General features: G+C 43.4%; 1 protein-coding gene across 3 annotated transcripts in view; it reads right to left on the reverse strand.

Moving 5' to 3' along the window:
• oxr1a (oxidation resistance 1a) overlaps positions 1–21,673 on the reverse strand; it is a 184,097-nt gene that overhangs the window by 128,698 nt on the left and 33,726 nt on the right. The gene's annotated exons all lie outside the window — the stretch shown is intronic.

A 21,673-nucleotide genomic window follows, 5' to 3' on the forward strand; every position in this document is an offset into this window, starting at 1 on the left:
CTCTCGTTCTCACTCTGCTTCTATCACACTGCTCTCTCCCTATCACACTGTCCTCCCCTTGCTCTGCCTCCCTCTCCCTCACTCTGCTCCTCCTGGCTCAACACATAACAAAATGACAACCATCGTGCACGCTTCACCTTGCCTTCCTGTCTACCCTTGCTGCCTCTCCCCATCAACACTAAACAGGAGGAAATGGATTCAGATGGGAAGCAGGGCTAAAGCTAAAGAGGGAAAGGGGAGAGAAAGCAGAAAGGAGGAGAGAAGGAAGAGTTCAATGCTACATGCTGGTTGGGTGAAGCTTGGTTTATTCTTGACGCATCCGCAAGGTCCGCACGGCTCTGCGCGGCCAAGTTACGTCATTTTAGCAACCATGTGTTTTCAGGGCAGACAAACCTGCTGACCAGGGCAGTTTCTAGCATTGTGGCAGCGCTATGCCAGATTTTATTCTGGGGCCCCCTATTTTTACAAACTGCAATTGAATGATAACCTACCTGAGATTATCGATAAACACACCATAAGATTGTAAGCAAAACATGGTACAATATTAAAATTAAACACTCACTCAAGAAAGATAACTAATAAAAACTAGAAAGAAGTCAGAGTGCAGACCTCCACCCTGTGAGGGACGTTCACATCACTTATACCATAATAAGGCGGCTAAGTGCATGTGAACAAGTACAACAACACTTGATTAAAGATTCCTGTATCAAGACAGTGGTCAAGATCACAATATCTGATGGTCTGAGATTTAATGAATTTAAGTACAACTCCGGTTTTATTGGGCTATTAAAGGGACTTTACGGAGTTTTGAATTTTTATGCTTACGATTGCCCCCTCTGGCCAAAAGTGTAACGGCAGCTTCAATAGGAGGCTCGTGCACAAGGCGCGCATGCTGTACGTGCACACTCCTTAACGAAAATAACAGCTGAGACGAAGCTCGGGGTCAGCTTCACAGAGCTCTGAGAGCTGACAGTCGTGTGTGTGTGTGTGTGTGTGTGTGTGTGTGTATGTGTGTGTGTGTGTGTGTATGTGTGTGTGTGTGTGTGTGTGTGGCCCGGAGGACAGAGGGCAGGAGAACGCGCAGCTAATTAATTAAATAATTTGGTTCTGTACCTTTCTCTTCAGCACAGCTGACCATGGTTTATGATGGGTCAGTCCTCCTGCATGCTCAGATCATTCCCTTCCCTTGCTTGAAAAATTGTTCCAAAATGAAAGTTGAACCCACATCTTTTTTAACTGTGAATTCAATGCCGTTCGGCGAGTCTCAAATAAAGATTTGGGCATCTTACTGTAAAAAATATACCATTACTGTAAAAAAGAAACTCTAAAAATACTGTGTTCTCACCCAGAATCTAACCCGGGTCTCCTGCACGAGAGTCCGACGTCTAACTAGATGAGCTAAACCACCAGTGACATTTTTGGTATCTGTAATATTTATATCCTTGATTGCAGCTAAAACGACGTTCAAAGAATGATTCGGAGCGAACATGGCTATTTTGTTGCTAATTTGCAGGAAATATCTAGAAGAAAGTAGCTAAGGGTCATCAGAAATGTAGCTAGGTTCATCACTAGGCGTTAGGAACAGCGACAAAGTCGCTGAGTTGGCACTACCTCACTCTCTGCTGCTAAAGCTACTGATAGCAAATGCTACGGGCTATGCGTGAGCGTGAACGCGCATGAAGCAGCCTGCTCGACCAGAGCAGCTCTCTTCTTCTGTGATTTTACAGAAAAACAGGCAATCACAGTAAAAATGCCAGGGCTCATGCTACAGGACCAGGGCATTACAGGAGAATGTATGAAGAAGACATTTATTATTTCTATACATGTTTTGGCTGTCAAACTTCCATAATGCCCCTTTAACATTTAAAGCTGGTGTTAAGTTTATAATTGGCTTTTTAAACCAAAACCATATGTTATAAAATAAAATGGAAAGAAAATGTAATGTACATGAACAAAAAACCTGACATACAGTAGCAGAAATTAAGCCCAATGTGTATTTGTATTGATTTTATATATGTATAATTTTCAATGTCTGAGTTTCAGGTGATATTGTCTGTTGATGTTCAGGCGTTTTTAGCTGCTGTGGTATTCTGCAACGCAGTTCTTGTCCTGCTGCAGACTAAACTCTTTCTTGCACTCTTTGCACATCCAGGGAGTGTTTTTTGGGGGGCACAGAGTGTGCCTGTTTCACCCCTGACCTACCCTTTGTGCTTTGTCCATTCCATCTCCACTGGTCCAGGGGACAGGGATGTGACCTTGAGCAGATGTCACTGGAGGGTTTTCATCCTCACCAAGCAGCTGTGCACCCTGCTGCTCCTGAAATAGTTGATGTGTCATGGCCTCTTTCTGCTACTTGTTGCTGATTTGTTTGTGGAGGTGGTGGTGAGAGGCGGCTGATCACCAGGGGGATCTGGGGATAAAACTGGGTGTCTGGGATCGATGGTACCTGGGTTTGACTTTGTTGACCAGGAGTCCAGAAGATGTGGAGCATCTCCAGTAGCATGACTCTGACATTGCCTATTTGCTGGTGGATGGCTCTTTATCAGGAGAACCTCTTAAATTATAAATATATCAGATTTTATAAAACATACTCAGGCAGTAAATACTAGAAAATGAAAACTGTAAAAACAAATACAGAACTAAAGCTAGAAATATTTGTGAACTGTAGATATACTTCAGGCTACCCCTACACCCTCCCCTATATCACCATCATCTTCTTCATCCAGTTCCTCAGAATACAGAACAATGTGTCCTAGGACCCCCAAAATATGTGTTCCTTCATGTCACCAGTGGAAAAGGTCTGCTCTTCTCCAGCATTTAGTGGTGTTAAGCATGGCCGTAGTTTTTGAGAGGGGCAGCGGGAACATGTTCCCCCCACTTTTTCCAAAGTCAATTTTTGTCCCCTGCACTTTTTACTGTCCAAAACCAATATTATGCTATATTAAAAAGACACTGGTTGAGCACTAGGACCAAGCGGAAGACAAAAACAGCTTTTTTGCTCAGGACTATCCAGTGTCTCAGAGGGCCTAGGCCCAGCACTGAAGAGGAAGAAAAGGATGGATGAGGTGTTGCTCTAAAGGCTCGACAGGATTAATACAGAGAGAGTAGTCCCAAATGAAACTGAAGATGCCAGATTTGCATATGTTGTAGGTGACAAGCTTGACAAAATCACACCTCAGAAAAATAACAGCAGGAAAGTTTTAAATCTACCAACTACTGTATGAAGCAACTGAGTCAGAGAATTCAACCTCTTGAACACCAGGCCATTTTTCAGAGATGTTCTTGAAAAAGATGTGCCCAAAGTGAATCGAGCATATCTCAGAAACTACAAGGTTTCTTTGAGCTGTTTTGGTATCAAACTAAAAGGTAAGACTCTAAAGTTTACAATAAAATTCTAAAAAAAACATCACTTCTGTCACTGACTGAGAGTAACAGGACCTGGAATACAGCAGAAATGAGAAAAAAATCAGTTCCGCCTCAAAAAAATCCACTTAAAATTCTTTCTAAAATGCCCAGTTGCAGCCTAACACATCTAGAACTCCACAGATGACGGTCTGAACATTTGCTGACCCAAAAATCATGAAAAAAAAAGGAAGTACAGAAAAGTTAGAGAGGTTTTAACTGATAGAAATCCTCCTTGAACTGTCACCTTATCGTGGTGGAGGAGTTTGAGTGCCCTAATGATCCTAGGAGCTATGTTGTCTGGGGCACTTAGTGCCCCTGGTAGGGTCTCCGATGACAAATTGGTCTTAGGTGAAGGGTGAGACAAAGAACGGTTCGAAGGATCTTTCATGGCGGTTAAAACGAAGAGTCGGAGTACCCGGCCCGGAGGGTTACCGGGGTCCCACCCTGGAGCCAGGCCTGGGGTTGGGGCCCGTGAGCGAGCGCCTGGTGGCCGGGCTTTCGCCCATGGGGCCCGGCCGGGCCCAGCCCGAACCGGATACATGGGCTCGTCCAACTGTGGACCCACCACCCGCAGGAGGAACATGAAGGGTCCGGTGCAATGCGAATCGGGTGGCAGACCAAGGCGGGAGCCTTGGCGGTCCAATCCCCGGACAAGAAAACTAGTTTTTGGGACATGGAACGTCACCTCGCTGGCGGGGAAGGAGCCGGAGCTTGTGGCAGAGGTTGAGCGGTACCGGCTAGATATAGTCGGACTCACCTCGACACATTGCATTGGCTCTGGAACCCGAGACCTGGAGAGGGGTTGGACACTCTACTTTGCTGGAGTTGCTCCGGGTGAGAGGCGGAGGGCTGGGGTTGGCTTTTTGTTAGCCCCGAGACTCTCTGCCTGTGTGTTGGGGTTTACCCCAGGGGACAAGAGGGTAGCTTCCTTACGCCTTCGGGTCGGGGAACGGGTCCTGACTGTTGTTTGTGCTTATGGGCCAAATATCAGTTCAGAGTACCCACCCTTTTTGGAGTCCCTGGGACGAGTGCTAGATAGTGCTCCATCAGAGGACTCCATTGTCCTGCTGGGGGACTTCAATGCTCACGTGGGCAATGACAGCTTGACCTGGAGGGGTGTGATTGGGAGGAACGGCCCACCTAATCTGAACTCGAGCGGTGTTTTGTTATTGGACTTCTGTGCAAGCCGCAGTTTGGCCATAACGAACACCATGTTCGAACATAAGGATGCCCACCGGTACACTTGGTACCAGGGCAGCCTAGGTCACAGGTCGATGATAGATTTTGTAGTCGTATCATCTGACCTGCGGCCGTATGTTTTGGACACCCGAGTGAAGAGAGGGGCGGAGCTGTCAACTGATCACCACCTGGTGGTGAGTTGGATCAGATGGCAAGGGAACATGCCGCGTAGACCTGGCAGACCCAAACGCATAGTGAGGATCTGCTGGGAACGCCTGGCAGAAGAACCTGTCAAGACGGTCTTCAACTCCCACCTCCGGCAGAGCTTTGACCACGTCCCGAGAGCAGTGGGGGACATTGAGTCCGAGTGGGCCTTGTTCCACTCTGCGATTGTCGAGGCGGCTGTTGCTAGCTGTGGTCGTAAGGTGGCCGGTGCCAGTCGTGGTGGCAACCCCCGTACCCGCTGGTGGACACCAGAGGTTCGGGGAGCCGTCAAGCTGAAGAAGGAGGCCTACAGGGCGTGGCTGGTCAGTGGGTCTTCGGAGGCAGCAGACAGGTACCGGATAGCCAAGCGGGGTGCAGCAGTGGCAGTTGCCGAGGCAAAATCTCGGGCGTGGGAGGAGTTTGGTGAGGCCATGGAGAAAGACTATCGATCGGCTCCAAAGAGGTTCTGGCAAACTGTCCGGCGCCTCAGGAGAGGAAGGCAGCAACTCGCTCACACTGTTTACAGTGGGGACGGGGAGCTGCTGACGTCAACTGAGGCTATAGTCGGACGGTGGAAGGAATACTTTGAGGAGCTCCTCAATCCCACCAATGCGCATTCCGAGGAGGAACCTGAGCTGGGAGGCCTGGGGATGGACTGTCCGATCTCGGGGGCAGAAGTTGCTGAGGTAGTCAAACAACTACACAGCGGCGGAGCCCCAGGGGCGGATGAGGTTCGTCCTGGGTATCTCAAGGCTATGGATGTTGTAGGGCTGTCATGGTTGACACCTCTCTACAACATTGCGTGGTCATCGGGGGCAGTTCCTAGGGAGTGGCAGACCGGGGTGGTGGTCCCCATCTTTAAGAAGGGTGACCTGAGGGTGTGTTCCAACTATAGGGGGATCACACTCCTCAGCCTCCCTGGAAAGGTCTACTCCAAGGTACTGGAGAGGAGGGTCCGATCGATAGTTGAATCTCAGAGGAGGAGCAATGTGGTTTTCGTCCTGGCCGTGGAACTGTGGACCAGCTCTATACCCTTGCAAGGGTGATGGAGGGGGCATGGGAGTTTGCCCAACCAATCCACATGTGCTTTGTGGATTTGGAGAAGGCTTATGACCGTGTCCCCAGGGGCACCCTGTGGGGGACGCTCCAGGAGTATGGGGTGGGTGGCTTTCTGTTAAGGGCCATTCAGTCCCTTTACCAGAGGAGCGTGAGTTTGGTCCGCATAGCCGGTAGTAAGTCGGACCTGTTCCCAGTGAGGGTTGGACTCCGCCAGGGCTGCCCTTTGTCACCGGTTCTGTTCATCACTTTTATGGACAGAATTTCTAGACGCAGCCGTGGTGTGGAGTGTGTCGAGTTTGGCGGCAGGAGAATCTCGTCTCTGCTTTTTGCGGATGATGTGGTCCTCCTAGCTTCATCCAGCTCTGACCTTCAGCTCTTGCTGGGTAGGTTCGCGGCCGAATGTGAAGCGGCTGGGATGAGGATCAGCACCTCAAAATCTGAGACCATGGTTCTCGACCGGAAAAGGGTGGCTTGCCACCTCCGGGTTGGGGGAGAGGTCCTACCTCAAGTGGAGGAGTTTAAGTATCTCGGGGTCTTGTTCACGAGTGAGGGTAGGAGGGATCGGGAGATCGACAGGCGGATTGGTTCGGCGTCTGCAGTGATGCGGACGCTGAGCCGATCTGTCGTGGGGAAGAGGGAGCTGAGCCAGAAAGCCAGGCTCTCGATTTACCGGTCGATCTATGTCCCAATCCTCACCTATGGTCATGAGCTTTGGGTAATGACCGAAAGAACGAGATCGCGGATACAAGCGGCCGAAATGAGTTTCCTCCGTAGGGTGGCCGGGCTCAGCCTTAGAGATAGGGTGAGGAGCTCGGACATTCGGGAGGGACTCGGAGTAGAACCGCTGCTCCTCCGGATCGAAAGGAGCCAGTTGAGGTGGTTTGGGCATCTGGTCAGGATGCCTCCTGGACGCCTCCCCGGGGAGGTGTTTCGGGCATGTCCTGCCGGCAGAAGGCCCCCGGGTCGACCCAGGACACGTTGGAGAGGTTACATCTCCAATCTGGTCCGGGAACGCCTTGGGGTCCTGCCGGAGGAGCTGGTGGACAAGGCCGGGGAGAGGACGGCCTGGAGCTCCCTAGTTGGGATGCTGCCCCCGCGACCCGGACCCGGATAAGCGGAGGAAGACGACGACGACGACGAGAAATCCATACCCCTCTTGGACCATCTTGGGCACGTTTTGGCACAGTTTGTGCCATTGGGAAATTCTCTGGTTTTTCCTTTGGGTTCTTTTTCCCCTCATTTATTACTTATTTTAGAAAGTCTTTCCATTTAAAAAAACAATTAGGTTTTGGAGTTTTTTTTTGGGGAAAAATCCACCCAACATATATTTATCCATTCAGAATATGGGAAAATCATACAGAGGAATTGACTTGGCTCCTAATGGAGGAAATTTATTCACAACAAAATGTAAATTAGATTTTCACAACAAGGAAACCGAGAAAACTGAATAATTATCATACATAAAAAAATCAGGTTGGCCATGAAAATGTAAAAAAAAATCACTCACTGTCAGAGCTCCACAAACAAATTGAGGTTTACACTTAGTTAGGAAAGATGAGCTTGGGGCTTTTCCTTTCCTTGGGTTTGGAGCAGAAGAAGATGGACTTGGCCATGCCTGTTGCTGAGCAAAGGATACCTGTCCAGGTCATGGTGGTTGGTACTCCTCATCCATTTCATCACTATTCACGGTAAAGTCACATGAAAAAAAAAACATGTTGTGAAAATATTAATTCACAACAACATAGAGAAAAAGACCTATTTGAACTGAGAAAATACGCTAAAATGCTTATGTAGAGAGGATTATGTTGACAAATAACTGTGTGTGTGTGTGTTTGGTAAATACACTCAAAAAATATATAAACGCAACACCTTTGTTTCTGCTCCGATTTTTCATGAAATGGACTTAGTTTTTTTCTATTGCTAAAATGCGTTTTTCAAAACTGTACGTTTCTTTCAAAACTGCACACACAAAACCCCAAACATAACACAAATTCCTAAACCGTGGCTTCCCTTTGCAACAAAACCCTGCCATCACATATCGTAACATGTTCCCAAAATGGAACACGTGTTTTCATTTGGTAAACACAGCCACATTTTCACATGACACACACATACCATTCATTGCTTAAACACAAGTAGCTTTTGGGTGAACACTACCAAGCATGGAAAGAAAACTGAAGAAGAAAACTGAAAACACAATTGTCTAAATGGAACACAATGAATCATACACTGAATGTATGACAGTGCCCACTTTTCTCTGAGAGAAACATTAGACATCACACAAATTTTGAGACAAAACATTTTAGTTTTACAGTTAATTCCTCTTTACGTGTGGCATTAGATGATGTTGCCCCTTTAAGAAAGAAGGTAATTAGGGACAGGAAGTTGGCTCCCTGGTTTAATTCTCATTTACGAGCCTTAAAACAAAACTCTAGGAAATTGGAGAGAACATGGCGCTCTACGCACCATGAGGAGGCCTACCTATCCTGGAAAAATAGTCTTGTGCTTTATAAAAATAAGCTTAGACAAACTAGAACTGCTTATTTCTCAGCATTAATTGAGGAGAATAAGCATAATCCTAAATTTCTTTTCAGTACAGTTGCTAAACTTACACAGAATCATAGCTCTGAGCCATCTATTCCCTTAGCCCTCAGCAGCAATGACTTCATGGGATTTGTTACAAGTAAAATTAATTCTATTAGAAACAAAATCTTTAGCATTCTCCCTAACGCGATTTCTTCTTCCTCAGTAAGTGAGGCAGCATCAGAGGTGACTGTAGAACCTCATCTGTGTTTGAACCGTTTTGATCAAGTTGAGCTTTCAGATTTATCAAAAATATTAGCTTCATCTATTCTAAACCTTCAACTTGCATTTTGGATCCAATCCCAACCAAATTATTTAAAGAAGCATTTCCATTGGTTACTGCCCCCATTCTAGATATAATCAATCTATCCTTAGTAAATGGATATGTACCACAGGATTTTAAGGTTGCTGTAATCAAACCTTCACTTAAGAAGCCTTCTCTGGATCCAGATGACCCAATGAATTATAGACCAATATCTAACCTTCCATTTTTATCCAAAGTCCTGGAGAAAATAGTGGCCATCCAAGTATGTTAGCATTTAAACACTATTGCTCTGTTTGAGGAATTTCATTCTGGTTTTAGAGAGTATCACAGCACTGAAACTGCATTAGTGAGAGTTACAAATGATATTCTCATGGCGTCAGATAAGAATCTTGTGTCTGTTCTAGTCTTGTTAGATCTCAGTACTGCTTTTGACAAAGTTGATCACAATATTCTTTTAGAAAGACTTGAACATGTTGTAGGGATCAAAGGAACAGTAATAGGCTGGTTTAAATCCTACCTGTTTGTAATGAAATTTTTAGTGTTTTTAGTACGTCTCTCTGGAACAATAGACCATTGTCCTGAGGCTAGCACAATGACTTGTTTAGCAGCTAGCTAGTGAGCTAACGTCTGGTTAAAACCAACTTAAAAAGTGGCTTAACTTACAGATTAACTAAGAAAAGATAAAATATATTATCAATACTCACTTTAGATCCTCAATAGACACCACAGACAGCAGAAATAATGTGTTTGGGGCTCAAAATTCATGTTGTTGACCGAGGTGGGAAAAAAAAGCCTTGGAGGCTACATCACTTCCGGGTCACTGAACTGTCACTCAAGAGAAACCACTGTCCTATGGGAGAGGACTTCTCAGAAGTCCCACCCACCCGAAAGGGTTGTGTCAGAATTGCAACCAAAAACTCAGGGATTGCAAAGGAGAAAGGCAGACAGTGTAAGTGCAAATCTGGTAGTGAGAGCAAAGCTGTGAGCAGCGAGAACGAAACTAAGGAAATTGATAACAAAAACACATAGAGGCAAACAGAAAAAGGAAACATACTTTGTTACTCATTTTAAGAAGTTGATTCAGATCGTAAGTTTTACCTTTGAAACATGTTTTTTTCCTTTAGTCAATATTTTTGTTCTGTCAATTTCTTAATTTTTGTTTGACCGTCAAAGTGTTTTTCTTGATCATTTTAAGAATCTGATTCAGATCGTAAGTTTTTCTTTTGAAACTAATGTTTTTTTCTCTTAATGTCTTAAAATTTGTTTGCTCTCCAAAGTGTTTTTCTTGATCCTATTGGCACAAATCTAATCCCATATGTTTTCTTCATTTATAACATTACTGTGTGGTTAGGGTTGGTTCTGTTTAATTTTTTTATTTTTATTTTTTACCTCAAAAACAGTTTCTTTCCCCAAGCAATCAGCACTCTGAATGCATGAACCAAAAACTTTAAATACAATAACCTACCTGTAATTATTTAGCTTTTACATGCCAGCAGATTTTATGGTGCTTTTATTTATCTTATGATTTTTCCCTTTTTTTTAATCATGTAAATATTAGGACCAGGGGTCTCATTTATAAAGCATTGCAAAGAATCCTTACTAAAACCGTACTTAAGCTCAGCAAAAAAAAAAAAGTACTTACGCCAAGTAAGTTTGTGACCTATAAAACATGGAGTACGCACAGCTTCATGCCATCGGTTTTATAAATCACACTCTACCTAGAAAAGTGCTCAGGCGTTTCTGGATCACATCTCGCCCTCAACACGCCCACTTTCTGCCATAAATGGTCAATGCAAAGTGCCTTGTTGATCTTAAGCATATACATGAGCCAGCTCGTTGCAGTGCTCCACCATTAACGATGGCGACTGCAGATCAAGGAAGCTCAATTTCTCCGAAGCAGAAATTGAGGTACTTATGGGTGAGGTGGAAAAACAAAAGGAAGTGCTTTTTGGAGGTCACAGAAGTGGCATAACAATGAAGAGAAAATCCATGTTGTGGCACAGCGTTGCTGAAGCCGTCAATGCTGCGAGTTCTTCAGAGAGATCTGTGGCGGATATTAAAAAAATGGTCCGGTCTGAAGGTAGAAGTAAAAAAAAAAAAAAAAAAAAAAAGATGGCTTGCCACCACCAGACTGTGTCTGCTACTGGCGGAGGCCCTGGAACCTCTGATCCCCCACCGCTTGCCTTTAGGATGTCAGCAGTACTCGTACCGGCAAGCGTGCATGGCATCGTGCCGGAGAATGAGGGAGACACTGACCATGCAGAAGAGACTAGTAACATTTAAGCCTTTTATTATTGCAGATCAAATGTGTCCGTCATTAAAATATAAAACACAATCAAATCTTGTTCCCCCCAGTGACTCTGGATGAAGCATCCAACAAGTCATACCGGGCGGCAACCGAAGATGTGGCTGCAGGGTCTGCCTGTCCCATCAGTGCGTCTCAGGCGCATGGCGCATCTGGAAGTGGCTGGGTGCTAACTGACACTGTCCTCTTAGCACAGAGGGACATGATTAGTGTGGTGAACGAAGTGCGAGAATGACTGCTCAAACTATGTGATGTCCTGACTCAAATTTCAGGCACACAGAAATTTTCATGATTTTCATCTTTTAATTGGCAAGAAAATAAAAGATGAAAATCATGCATTCTGTGTTGGTCCTATAAACGACGCATGACATTCTGTCTCAATCTGACCCCTGCTGATATTCTTCATGTCTGGGCAGGGGCTGCGCTTCAGGCTATGTGTGTGTGTGTGTGTGTGTGTGTGTGTGTGTGTGTGTGTGTAAGGGAGGGGCCGGGGGGGGGGGGGGGGGGGTTGCTTATTCCGTGTGTGCACGAAGCGGTACAAGTGATTATGCTGCTGGAATTCAAAATTGTATCCTTCTCTGCAGGAGCACTGCAGGTGCTCTCCATATCCAAGTGTACCTAAGCCAGGTCCTTCGTCAACTTAAAAGTTGCGCACATTTTTCCGATATATTTTTTTAAATAAATCTTAAAGTTTGCGGGGTAAGTGGCTTACGCAGTTTTCTGACCCCATTCTGTGCGTAAGCAAGCTTTATAAATGAGACCCCTGGACCTTTGCAGCTTCATTGTGCCAGCAGCACTTCCTGTTGTTGAACAATGGCAGTAGAGCTTTCGAATTCAAATTATTTTATAATATATAATTTAGATATTTTCTGTTTTGAATTTTTAATTATTTCTGTGAATTTTGTCTTTTCTTTAATGGAAGAATATGAATAAATGTGAGGATTACTGCATACACATAACTCAAATCGTAATGTAAAGTTTCCAAGAGAATTTGTTTTCACAGTACTGTATAGAGGCCAACAATAAACGTAATATATCTTCGTATCAGTTCATAAATGCAATCTAGTGCTTTTTGTCTGCTTTAAGATGGACAAAATGTGAAAGCTGTCATGATTTACTAAAAAGTAGAAAATCACTCATCTGGGCTAAGCCCCAGATCTTTATTTATCCTAAATCAGTTTTCTACTCCAAACATTGGTGCTAAACTAAAGGCTTGATAGTTTTTCTCCACTGAAAAGTTAGCTTAACTACAAGTTGGTTTGTCGGTGATGACGTTTATGATGAAAATGGATGGATGAATAGATTTCCCAGCATTCATTGTTTTTGTAAATGCTAAATTAACAAAATAAAATGAATGAATTATGATTATTTTTACTGGCAAAAATTTAACGCTATCATTACTTAAATAAAAAATTAAAATACTAAAGAAAATTAAAGGGCGACACATAAACTAGCAGCAGGTGGATGGAGAGCTGAAAACACAACTGAGAGATAGAGTTGGCTTGGCTTAGGGCTGGGCGATATGACGATTTTAGACCGTTTTACGATCTACACATCTGACAGTCTGTCATTTTTGAGAGACCTTTTTATCACGATTCACAGCTCTGCTGTTGAAATTCTGCCTCTGAATGAAAAGGGAACTTACCTCAGGCGAATGACACGCCTTTGTTTGACCCTTAACCAATCAGAGTGAGTCATAGTAATATATTAGTGCCCCGCTTGTTTTCACCTGTGTGTGAACAAACATGGCTTCGGCCGCGGCTGAGAGCGACAACGAGGTTTTCGTTCCGAAGAGGAACACCTCGTCCATTATATGGAACTGGTTTGGTTTTTCACCAGATGACAATGAGCAGCGAAACGTCATTTACAAGGAGAGCGTCAAGGCAAGTGATGGCAACACCACAAACTTGTTTAATCACTTGAAAAGAAGGCATCCCAAACAATACAATGAGAGCCAGCTGGCAGCTAAAGCTAAAAAGCCTGCTGCTGCAGCGGCTAGTGCTTCTTCCAGGCAGCAAACGCTAACAAACACTCACAAAACTCACTCCCTACGACAGAGACAGCAGACGATGGAACAGCGTGACAGATGCAGTGACGTACCACTTGGTTAAAGATTTGTGTCCCGTGCGAACAGTAGGAGTGGGATTTAAGAAAATGATAAAAACATTGGATCCGCGCTACGAGTTTTCCAGCCACAAGTATTTTTCGAACACCGCCATTCCACGCATGTACGCTGAATGCAAAGTGAGAGTTGCAGAAAATATTCAGAATGCGCAGTTTTTTGCAACCACAAGCGATCTCTGGTCCAGCCGCACATCAGAGCCGTATTTGAGCTTAACTATCCACTACATGAGCAACTGGGAGCTATATAGTATTTTGAACAAGTCAATGTTTGCACATTACGTTTGCAATTGACATGTTTGCACTTTAAATATGTTTACGATTTTAATTTATGTTAAGTTACTTGAAAAACAAAAAAACTGATTTTTGTAATTGTTTCTCTCAGGGCTTTTATCATCTCTGGTGTGAGTTTAAAATATAAGTGCGTTAGCACTGTGTTGATTATCCCTAATATGAATAAATGTTTATTTATTCAATGTTTCTCTTCTTTAATACCCAATTGAAGTTATGCTATTCATGGATAAAAAATCGTGATAAAATCAAAATCGTGATAAAATATTGGAAAAATCGTGATATTCTATTTTTGCCATATCGCCCAGCCCTAGCTCGGCTCATTTAAAATTCCAGCAGTTTCTTGTCATTTATATGGATGGAAGCTAACATAATATTATTGATTGATTTAAGTGTCATACACCTTAATTGCTGCCCAGCTTTCGCAGACTTATAGGAGGATCTTTGTTGACATCTTTTTTTCAACTTTGTGTGAATGTGCAAGTGGCTGGGTGGCAAAACAAACACAAAATGGCCTGACGTACACTTTTAAGAGAGTTTACTGACAAAATTCCCAATTTACAAACACTTAAACCTCTAAAGACAATAACAGGTTTAGAGAGAAGCCTAAAATTTGTATTGAAGAGAAAGTTAAGTTATTAAAAGCCCGTATGAGCTCTGGGATGACGGAAAACGTTGGCTCGATTCGCCGGTGTTTTTTTGTTCACAAATCTAGTAGGGAGACATTTATTCCTAATCAATAGAAAGCCCTGGACCCTTCACTCATGAAAAATTAAAGGCTTTTAAATGTCTGGAGGCCTACGATTATTTTGTTTTAATGAAATCTGAGCTAGTCTCTTCCGAAAACAGAAAGTTGAGGTCATGCTAATAGCAGCAGTTAGCTCAGGCGAGCAGAGCCACCGCATTATTTATATCACTTGTGGGTGATGACTAAAGAAAACGGATAAATCCTCATAGCAACTTCATAGTTGCGTAAATCTTCATTCATCAGTGTGCTTATTTATTTCTTCTTATTATAATAATCGCAGATTGAGCCACCTGAATCAAAACGCGAAAACATCTCGACTCTGTGGATTTAAAAATCAGGGGTGTAGCAAGCTTTTCTAAAGTGTGGATGTTGAGATTTCTCTGAGCTAGATATACATCCAGTTCTTATTCCACCACAAGGTGTGCACCAGCATCAAAGAGAAGACATGAAAAAGATCTGAGGTGAAAAAGATAAGTAATAAAATAGTCTAAGGGAGTTCGGGGACACGCCCCCCAGAAGAAATTTTGACATTTTATATTTAAAAGCATCAATCTGGTGCAACGTGAGAAAAAAAGTAGAGTTACGGGCTGATAAGAATGTATAATAAAGTTTCTATACATGCTCATGGTATTATAATAATATATTTGAGTTAACACTAGTCTTCTCTTTAATTCATTTTGAGCACTGAATACAGCAAGCTCTACTGATGTATCCATGCTGTTCAGTACCAGAACGGTACTGATGTCACTAGTTACTAAAAGAACCATGTGTGAGGGGGGGGAGAAAGATGGCCGCGGGTAGGATGGCTGCTTGATAGCAGGGCTCTCACATCGCTTCAGCCTTTTTATGCTTTGGGGTCACTTTCAAGCCTTTTTTTATTGCTCTCAGAGGAGTTTACACCAGTTTTAAACAATATAAGTGTGGATAAGATGCCGAACTACAAGAAAAGCACCTCAGGGACGCCACTGCAGCAGACGTTGCTTAAGGCTACTGCTAATGCTAGCTCTAAAACGGCCCAGCAGACGGGCCCGGTTGACGACTTCGCCACGGAACCGGATGCCAGAATAACGCAGCTCCTTGAGAAGTTGGCTGCGGACCAGTCCAAGATCTTGGAGGATCAAACGAAGAATTTCGCCGATATCAGGAGCCAACTGGTGGAGACGACGAGAGCGGTTTCAGCCATGGAAGGGAAGCTAGCTGATGTGCTAACACGGGTAAACAGTGCGGAGGCTCGCTTGGATGCGCTGGAAGAAACGGAGAAACGGCGGGGAGATTCCCCCCTGGCGACAGCGACTGATGTTGAAGCTCTAACGTGGAAGCTGGCTGAGTTGGAGGACAGAGAAAGGCGTCTAAATCTCTGTATCTTCGGCTTTCCTGAGAAGGCAGAGGGCAAGGATGCTATTTCCTTTCTTCAGAAAGTGCTTCCAGAGATTCTAAACATACAGTTTGAAGGGGGCCTGGAGATGGAGCGGGCACACAGATCGATCGCACCGCTAAAGCCTGGAGCTCCCCCGAGGCCCTTGGTGGTCCGCTTTCTGAGATTCCAGGAGAAGGAGCAGGTGAGGAGAGCTGCCAGGGAGATGGGGGACGTGCGTTGGCAGGACCGCAAAATCAGCTTCTACCAAGATTTCTCCAGGGCAACGCAGGAGCGTCGTCAGTCCTTTGCTGAATGTAAGCGCTTGCTCCATCAGGCCAAAATTCCATTCGGGATTGGATACCCGGCCACGCTGTTCTTCACAACTCCTAACGGGACTAAGCATCGCTTTGAAGACCCAAGGAAGGCAACACAATGCATCAAAAACCTGAGATGAGCGTGGTCTAATGGGTAATGTGCAGACAATGGGAGGATTGTTTCTTGTTTGTTTTCTATGCCTTAAATGAAGAAGTTTGCTGGCTATTTTGATTAAGAATCCAAAGAAATTCCTTTGTCTCATTTTGACATTGGGTGGGGTGACATTAGCAGGCTGATCTTGACACCAGTTTTGCATGATGTGTGGCGATGTGGGTGGCTGTGGGTATGTGGGCTTATTTTTTCAGATTTTGGCCCAAATAGAGTTGATGGAGGTTTTTGCTTGCCTCCACTTCTCTACGTTTTGTTCACAAGGTTTAGTTTTTGTTCTAAAAAGTTCAGCTGGGGTTATTTTTGGGGTTATTTTTTGGGTCCGGAGCTTACGCTTTTACTTAGGAGGTTATCACACATACGGATAAGATGATAGGTCTCAACTGTATTTCCCTTAATGCCAGGGGCCTTAACATTCCGTATAAAAGGGGTATAGTGTTAGATTTTTTGCGGAAACGAAATACAGATTTTGCCATGATCCAGGAATCTCACTTGCTATCTAAGGATGTAGGTCGCTTTGCGAATAAGTTTTACCGTGTTATTGCTAGCTCTTCGGCAATAACAAAATCAAAAGGTGTCTTATTGGTATGTAAAAGGAACTTGAAATTTAACTTTATTGACTCTTGGGCAGATAATAAAGGGAGGATCACGATTGCTAAAATATGTTTAAATGGAATTCGAATCACCCTTGTTTCAGTTTATGCTCCAAATGTTTACGACCCTGAGTTTTTCAACACCCTGACTCAAGTTATGTCTGGTCTGGCTGATTACTGGTGTATATTGGGAGCTGACTTTAATGCAGTTTGGGATAAAAACATGGATAGAACGGGGGACGCAGAATCCAGGGATCAACATCAGGCCACTCAAGCGCTACGGCAGTGGACCTGTGACACAGGCATGTTTGATATTTGGTGAAGTGTACACCCTTCTCTGAAGGATTTCTCCTTCTTTTCAGGCAGACACAAATCTTTTTCAAGATTAGATTTCCTCTTTGCTTCGAACAGATCACTTTTGAAAATTCATGATGCTTCTTATATACCTGTGACTTGGTCTGATCACAAACCCATTTATTGCTCAATTCTTTTTCATCCTGGGCTTACCAAAGCAATAAGATGGAGGTTCAATGTGTCCCTTCTGCATGACAGGGAGTATAGGACCCAATTCGAGACGCGTTTTAAGGATTTTTTAGGTTTTAATGAGGGTTCGGTGTCTGATGCCAGGATACTGTGGGAGGCGGTGAAGGGCTTTATAAGATCAAATGCTACCTTCTATGCCTCCTTTAGGAATAAGGAGAGAGCTAAGAAACTGGCTGCCTGGGAGAGGCAATATGCTTCTCTCGATGCCTTATTACAAAGGAAATTTGATGACAAATTGTACACTCAGAAAATGTTAGTTAAAAAAGAGATCAATAATATTTTAAGGCGCCAATCTGAATTTACTATGTACAAGACAAGACAGGTATATTACTTTCAGTCAGCAAGGCCTAGCCACCTCTTAGCTCTCAAACTCAAATCTGATGAGTACTTCTCTGAAATTTTTTGTGTTAGAACAGCAGATGGCACCATCCAGACTGACGCTAAAGCTGTTAATTCCACGTTTGCCTCCTTTTATCATTCATTATATCGCCCAGAAGAGTCTTTTGTTCAGCCTACGTGTGACAGCTTTCTTAATATAGCAAATTTACCCTGTCTCACAGAGGACGAATCTGCCGACCTGGAGCTGGCCATTAGCCTACAGGAGTGTGAATTAGCACTAAAGGCAATGAATATGGGTAAATCTCCCGGGCCTGACGGGATCCCCCCAGAGGTCTATCGGACATTCTGGCCCCTTTTAGGCCCTCTAATGTTGAATATGATTCAGTTTTCAATCTCAGCAGGTAATTTTCACCGTGATGTAAACACTGCATTGATTTCGTTATTACTTAAGAAAGGTAAGGATCCGATGGAATGCTCCAGCTACAGACCCATCTCACTGTTGAACGCGGACATAAAAATTTATGCTAAAGCACTAGCCACGCGAATGCTAAAGTGCATAACAAAACTGGTGCACTGTGACCAAACAGGGTTTATTCCCTCAAGATTGGCCTCAGATAATGTGCGGAGGTTATTACATGTTATAGACAAAGTTCAAGACGCAAACGGTCATGCAGCCGTGTTATCTCTGGATGCTATGAAAGCATTTGACCGTCTCGAGTGGCCTTTCCTCTGGGCTTTGCTCAAGCACATGGGTTTTGGTCCCTCTTACATCACTATGATTAAGGTTCTCTATAAAGGTCCGTCGGCTGCAGTAGTGACTGGTAGGTCGTGCTCTTCTCCGTTTCCGGTTTCAAGGGGTTCCAGACAAGGATGTCCCTTAAGTCCTTTGCTGTTTGCTTTGTCTATGGAGCCCCTTGCTCAGGTTTTGGGATTATCAAATTCTTTTTCACCGATTGTTATTAATAACACCCAACATCGCGTATCTTTATATGCTGATGACCTCCTGTTGTATATTGATAACCCAGTCAGTTGCATGCATAATATTTTATCTATCTTTAGTAAATATGGTGAAGTCTCGGGTTTCAAAATCAATTGGCAAAAATCGGCCTTGATGTGGCTAAGCAGAGCCCCAGATGTGGCTCAGGTTCCCCTTGCGGCTCCAGTGGTGGAACACTTCACTTATCTGGGCATAGATATTTATCCATCAATCTCAAACATCATAAAATACAACTTTGAAAAAACATTAACGAAGTTGATCTTGGATTTGGAGAAATGGGCTAAATTTAAAAATTCACTATGCAGCCGAGTCTCAGTCATTAAAATGAATATTTTGCCACGGGTAAACTTCATCAGCTCGATGATCCCACTACCTCCTCCCCGGCAATATTGGGCCAAACTACAAGCAGCTATCACGAAATATGTTTGGAACGGCAAAAGACCTCGGATTAAGATTCAGACGATGCAGCGTGAAAGGAAAGATGGAGGACTATCTCTCCCAGACTTTAAATTATATAATAGGGCTTTCACGCTTAGACCTCTGTCGGTCTGGTTCCAAACGGATGTTAAAGTGTCCTGGCGGGAGTTAGAAGAAAGCTTGGTGAGCCCTCATTCTCTTCATCAAATCTTACATCTGTACCCAATGGGCTCCCGATCAAGTTCTTATGGCCAGATTATCACATATATGCTAAAGGTCTGGGAGATTGCTGGGAAGCTTTGTGGTGGGCTCTTCCCATGGGATCCTGGGATCCCACTTTTTGGTAACAAAAGACTGCAAATAGATAAGCAACCACTGAGATGTGTGGCCTGGGATGAAAGGGGAATTTCTGTTCTTGGAGATATATTCGGAGCTGATGGGCTATTGTCTTTTGCCGAGCTCTGTGCTAAGATCAATCTTCCTCGCACAACATTTTACTGTTATCTACAATTACGTTCGGTTCTCAAAGCGCTTGGGGTTCCCCTGCAGGGGTCACTGCCCTCTCTACCGGTCAAAAAACTATTATGCACACAAACAAACGTGGTTGGCTATGCGTCCAAGCTCTACAAAGTTTTATTACATTCCCTCTACAGACCTTTGGCATTAGAATCCCTATGGAAGGCAGATTTTAGTGATCTTAATCCTGATTTAGATTGGTGCAGGCTATGGGAGAATGTTGGCCTGTCCTCCAGAAATCCTGACCACCAACAAATCCACTACAATTTTATACACCGGCTTTATCTTACTCCTAAAAAATTGCATGCGATGAAAATAATTAGAGATCCCAATTGCAAACTCTGTGATTTGGATAGAGTTGGCACGTTTAAACACATGTTTTGGGAGTGCCCCCCAGTCATGGATTTCTGGAGACAGGTCGCAGGTAGGCTGTCTGCCTTGTTGGGTTGCTCGGTGCCATGCTTGGCGGGGGTACTCATCCTAAATGATTTTTCACAAATAAAGCTGAAAGTGGCGGTGCAGAGGGTGCTATTGGCCGGGCTTACGGCAGCAAAGAAAATGGTGGCTACACGTTGGAAACCACCACATTGCCTCTCTGTGTATGCCTGGACGACATTGTTTTTGGACATTGCATATTTGGAACTTTCTGTAGCAAGAGTGCACAGGGCTGGGAGCGCTACAGTCGAGGCCTGGAGAACTGTTATTGATCACCTCCGGACAAATTGTGAGAGCCAGTGTGCAGCAACTGAGGCTCTGGACTGATTTCTTTTCTTTTTCTTTTTTCTTTGGGGGGGGGGGGGGGGGTGTAAATTTCTGTCCCATATTTTTGTTTACTTGAATAAGCAGGTGCAGCTATTAATGTATCTTTAAATAAGCGGGATGTGGCATGTCATGCTTGTGATGGGGACAGACAAATATGTGCATGTTATTGTTATCTTTGTTTTGTGGTTCTGATTTAAAGGAAAATAAAAAAAAAAGTTGATCAAAAAAAAAAGAACCATGTGTGAGCGTACAGAACTTGCAAAACTACATGACTCAATTTAGGGAACAAAGTAGAATCCAGTTGCTGTTATTTATTTTTGGTTGTTGTTTATAGAAACATAAGATATCTGCAGGGCTTTAGGCCTAGGGCAGAGTTTTATATCTCAGACACCTTACACTTAGATCCAGACCTGTTTTTGTTAATATAATAATCTTTACACCAATTAGAATACTCTGTAATGTTCACAGACATCCAAACCTTAGAAATGACATAAAATCAATATTAAAAATAAAAATGATCAATATAATTTTTTTATTAAAAGATCAGTTATCTGTGAAAAATTTTAATATTTGATCTTGTCTAGTTTAAGCAGTCATCTGCTTATTTCTAACAGTGCAGATTTATTCTTATTTTCTATCATCTTTGGGTTTAGTGCATTCACTTAATATTAATTATAAAATGTAAAATAACAAGTTACTACAGTCTGGGCATAGGATTTCTAGGAAAGCTTGTTGGCAACAGCTAACCTGGTCCATCCACGCTGATAGGACAAATCCTCTCATCAGCATCAGGTGATAAACAGAGTCATGACTGAACACCGGCCAAAAATAAAAGATCGGCCCACTAGGAATTTCCCAGCTGGGTCCTGTTTCCACTCGCCATCTCCATTAGACAGGAGCAGCTCACAGGGCAAATTTTTGTGTGCAAATTTTAGTCAGTTTTAGTTGACAAAGATTTTTGTTTTGAATTTTACAAAACATTAAACAGAGTACTATTCTCTAACAAATTAATTTATAGGTCTGACATGTGCTCTGAGCTACTGGAGTGAGTTTCATACCAACATCATTTACTTTATGGCTATGGGACAAAATCTCAGCTGCCCCAGATTCAGTAAAACAACCAATCCCCAGACTGGTATCATTTCTTTTTACTTTATTGATAATCACAATAGTGTCGATAATTTATTTTTGCAGATCTGTGTATCGTTCTGTAGATTTCCATAAAAGTAATTTATGATTTTCTTTCCTTAACAGAATGGACTCCTAGGGAGTATACAGAGTACTCTACAAAATATTTATACAGAAATAAAGAAATGTGTTTGTTTACTTTATTATTTGAGTTATCAGACCTCCATCTTAGTGTCAATATTGTTTTTCTATAGACTGCAGTGTTGTGAGTTTAAGCCTACAAAATTAATATAAATAACCTAGTTCTGCTCTTGAGCATCAGCAGAGATGCTCATACACATTTAGATGGGCTTAAACTGTTATGCTGTTGGGTTAAAA

The sequence above is a fragment of the Nothobranchius furzeri genome, chromosome 5, assembly GCF_043380555.1.
Source record: "Nothobranchius furzeri strain GRZ-AD chromosome 5, NfurGRZ-RIMD1, whole genome shotgun sequence".
In the NCBI taxonomy this organism is placed as follows: Eukaryota; Metazoa; Chordata; class Actinopteri; order Cyprinodontiformes; family Nothobranchiidae; genus Nothobranchius; species Nothobranchius furzeri.